The sequence below is a fragment of the Dipteris shenzhenensis genome, chromosome 2 (assembly GCF_047967505.1).
Source record: "Dipteris shenzhenensis isolate YYH24624 ecotype China chromosome 2, Dip_SZ_1.0, whole genome shotgun sequence".
NCBI classification, from domain to species: Eukaryota; Viridiplantae; Streptophyta; class Polypodiopsida; order Gleicheniales; family Dipteridaceae; genus Dipteris; species Dipteris shenzhenensis.
The window spans coordinates 29,595,294-29,599,777 of NC_141597.1; the positions used below are offsets into that span (position 1 = coordinate 29,595,294).

General features: G+C 45.9%; 1 pseudogene; it reads right to left on the reverse strand.

Moving 5' to 3' along the window:
• Window positions 1-1,330: 1,330 nt before the first annotated feature.
• Window positions 1,331-4,152, reverse strand: LOC147904597 (pentatricopeptide repeat-containing protein At2g13600 pseudogene; annotated as a pseudogene).
• Between the last annotated feature and the right edge of the window lie 332 nt (window positions 4,153-4,484).

Consider the following 4,484-nt stretch of genomic DNA (forward strand, 5'->3'; position numbering starts at 1 on the left):
CTTTCCCCCTCTGTCAACTCTAATACCATGTCGACTTGACTATAGCACATATGCTAGTATGAAGCATGTAGAAGCCACAAGCCTACATAAAAACAATACCAAAAGGTGAACACTGTGAAATTCAAGGCTAAATAGGCTCCTCAAGAGTGATGTCTGAGGAACCAAGGGTATGAGGTCAAGGGCTCCACAATCGCAGCCACTTTAGGCCGCCTAGAGCCAGCCAAGCATTCATTCAATCCAAACATTGCTTCTTTGTGAAGGATAGCAAAGTTAAACGCTTGCCAAGCAAAGACAGTCCAGTCTCTTGCTCTATTACGACTTGAGGCCCTTATGCTACCAAGAGCAACCAAACCTAACTATAGGTGACCAAAACCTCGGAAGATAAATGAGAAGTGGCAATACCTTGGCAGGCCCAAGAGACTAGCACTTTAATCGGATGCATTTAAGCCTACGTGACCACAAAGAAAACTATCATGGATATATCATCAAGGGAGGAGAGTGCAGAAATGCTTCCAATTATGACCAAATTTAAGGTTATGCTAGCATAAACACTTAGTCCAATCCATGACTCTAGTCTAACTCCAAGGTGGAAAGCACTTTCCCCTATCGCTGATCTCTAGTCTACATCCTTATTTCAGTTGAGTTATCAAAGCAGTAACAGTTCAATTCTTAAAAGTTAGAAGACGGTTGGAGAAGTACGCCCTGTTACACTTTTGTTGTCCGGCTCTTCGACTGCCTCCTTTGATCAGACTTTTAGTTTGGGTTATTTCATCTGCTCTGTCATCATTTACTTTTCAGCATATGGCCAGCATTGATCTCCTGCAGGCACGCTGATCCTCCCTGAATTTATCTTCTCAAAGCTGGACCTTTTGCTGCATCTTCCAATCCTGTTGATTATCAACCCTAGAAGTGGCCCAACCACATTCCCACTGCCTCGATAGCTCATTTAAGATCGATGCAGATTTCTTAGCATCGCCAGTCAATGTCCCATCAGCTTCAATTGGGGCACCGAGTTAAACCTTTCTCCCTCTGGCCTTGCTTTAATGCACCTGGTCCTATGACCCTCTGCACACCCAATTTGTAAATCCTAAATTCAATTCGAGCCCATTTTTAACAATTCTTTGAAAGCTGGCTGAGCTTGTCTCTGTCATCCAATAACACTTGGTGCGAACATGTGATCGAGCCTGCACCTCGCTGGACGACTAGAGCAAGCAGACTTTCAGTCGCATACTTTACAGGGCTGGAAACTATTGGTTCTAGTAAACCATAGGAATGCTCTTAAAATTAGAGAGACACAGTATACTGACCAAAAGAAATACGTGGCATAAAGTCTGTGCCAGCAAATGGAGTAATTCCTTCAACATGCACCCCCATCCATATCTATGGGTGTTGATGGCTACAGTAGTACTTATCTAAGGCCAACAAGAAAACAATTTTAAAAACCTATTAATAAGGGGGACAGATTTTAAAACAAACCCCGTGCAATTATTTGAGGGCGTTGAGGGCTTGCAAGGCATGCTGTCTGTCTTATGCATGGCATGTTTATCATTGGTGCTTTATGGTTGGACTCTTGACAAGCCACTTGTGATGGGATTTTCAAGAGCCCATAAGCTGGATCTTCCTATCATCAACGGCTCTCGCTTTGTGGTCCCCATTTTCAGCTACCTGCTTTGTTGGTCTGGAACCCTTATTCTCGCTGAAACCTGAAAGCTCCCTATGCTAGGTCCCTTTTTATATTTCTGAACCAGTTCTGGACCTACACATACCCGCTCCTCAAGTCTATCCTCCAAAAAACAGGGCCCCATTGTGAACCATTGAGTGTGTGGTAATCCGAGCACGTTTTTGTTGAAGTAGGTTCAACATATGGTAACATGCTAACTCCCTCCTCAAACAATAAAGCCAGTACTTGATCTATGAATCTGTGTCTTTGGTGACTGCCATGAATAGTAAACCATTCTGGGTGCAATGCTGCAAAAGATCACAGCTGAAGTAATATCAGTTCTAAGGGGCCTTGATCTCCCATGACTGTTGTCCCCCTGCCTCACATGAGCTGACTTGGCATTCTTCCTGCTCCTTCAGACACTGGTCATTTATCATCTTCGTCAATTTTGCTGCATCATCTTCCCTGCCAGCTGCAGTGTAGAGATTTGATAGTATTACACAAGGTGTATGATTCTTTGGATCCAGAACAAATATATGCTTAGCAAGACGTTCTCCTCGCTCCACATCAGTCTGGTATATGCAGGCACCAAGCAAGGTCATCCATGAGACCACAGAAGGTTGACAAGGCATCTTTTTAATCAAGTTCTCTGCCTTATCCAACTGTCCCGCCCTCCCATGAAGATCAATCATGCAGTTATAATGATCCACTGTTGCGACTATGTCATGTTCTCCACTCATACATAAGAAACACTGCCAGCCTTCATCCAGTAGACCAGCATGGCTGCATGCTGAAAGAATGCTGAGAAAGGTGACCTTGTCTGGCCGTAGACCTTCATTTTGCATTTGTTCAAACAGATCAAGCACCTGCTTGATATGTCCATGCTGGGCAGACACTGCAATCATGGAAGTCCACGAGACCGTGTCACGCTCAGGCATTTTGTCAAACATATCTTTTGCATTATCGAGGCAACCACATTTTCCATACATGTTGACAAGGGCATTGCCTACAACAATATCTGGCTTTAATCCATTGCCTACGAGGCAGGAATGCAGCCTCCTGCCCCGTGCTAGGGCTGCCTGACTAGCACATGCATCGATCACACTGGCCAAAGTGACCTTGTTTGGCAAAACCGTTTCCTGTTGCATTTGGTTAAAGAGTTGAACGGCCTCCTTGCACTGCCCATGCTGGGCATAAGTTGCTAGCAGGGCAGTCCATGAAACCACATTCCGCTCAGGCAGTTTGTCAAATACAGTCTGTGCCTCCTTCAACTTGCCACACTTGCCATACAGGTTGACAAGAGCATTTCCCACGACAAGGTCAGATAAGCATCCACTAATGGCTATGCGTGCATGCACCCGCTGACCTTCATCTATTATGCCCTTGCTGGCACAAGCTTCCAAAAGGCTGGAGATAGTGAACTTGTCTGGCGTCACTCCTTCTCGCTGCATTTGGTAAAAGAGTAGCAAGGCCTCCTTGGCTTGTCCATGTTGAGCATTTGCTGCAATCATGGCATTCCATGAGATCACGTCTCTCTCATGAATTCTGTTAAAAATCCTCCATGCATCTCGAAGACTGCCACACTTACCATACATGTTGACAAGGGCAGTCCCCACAACAACATTTGTTTCAAATCCACTGCTCAAGATGCGGGTATGAATCTGCTTGCCCTCAAGTAGGGTTGCCAAACTAGCACAGGCAGACAGCATGTTCACAAAGGTGAACTTGTCCGGCATTATCCCTTGTCCCTGCATATTATCAAAGAGTTGAAAGGCCTCTTTGCAAAGCCCATTTCGAATTTGTGCTCGAATTCTAAGATTCCATGAGAGCTCACTTTGTTGGAGCATTTTGGCGAGCCAATGCGCTGCATGCTCCAAAGGTCGACAGTTCCTGTAGACTCCACCGCATAAGGGAAGCAGAGGCAGCAAAAACTGTCGGGATGCCGGGGGGGTCTTTCTAGTAGTTGCAAAATGTTTTTCCCCCAAAAAACGTCTTATGAGATCAGCTATTTGGATCGTTCCTCCTCAATTTTGGGAGAGACTTACAAAATATCCTAAAGCCTCGTACGTTTCGAGCTCGCTAGGCTCTCCTTTTTGCATTGATGCTGGATAAAGAGGCAAAGATTACCAGCTGGTCCTGCTATTCCTAAGCTCGCATCAGCCCAATGCAACATGCCAGCCAAAGAGCATTGACGACGAGGCACGGCAAGGTCTGCGAGCAGTGCTAGGGTGAGGGTACAATACGTTTAGTATTTGTAATTACGTACCTCTTCTTTCATTTGCAACGCCGCCTCCTCCTCCCGATCACCTCTCTGCTCTCCAGGGGTCGGTAGTGGCTTCGAAAAGCTGAGCGTCTAAGAAAGCCTTAGCGTCGTTTTCATGGAGTATGGGTTCACACCACCCTCCGGCCGCCGAGAGAACGAAATAGAATTGGAGGATGTCGGTAGTTCCCAGCCGTCATGCCATTGCTAAGTTATGTCACCCACTTAGCCATTGAAGGAGATCGAGTTGGAATTGGCCACTCTTGTTAGCATTTTAAGGATTTGGTCATGCCTTCATCCAATCTTTCCCTCCAACTAGGACAGCAACCCTTCGCACCAACTTTTGCAAGATGGCAAGTGGGTTGTGTGAGTGTCCTCCCTCACCTTTCTCGGCCGACAAAGGCTTGGGCAGTTGATACATGTAAAATTTGGGCAGATCGGATAGGTACAATCGATGGAGGTGGATTACGATTTTGCAGATTTTTTAATCCAATGGCTCATATTACAATGTTGCCGACTACAGGGGTGTGGAGGTTTGATCGGAATGGAGGAGGCTCGTGAGGG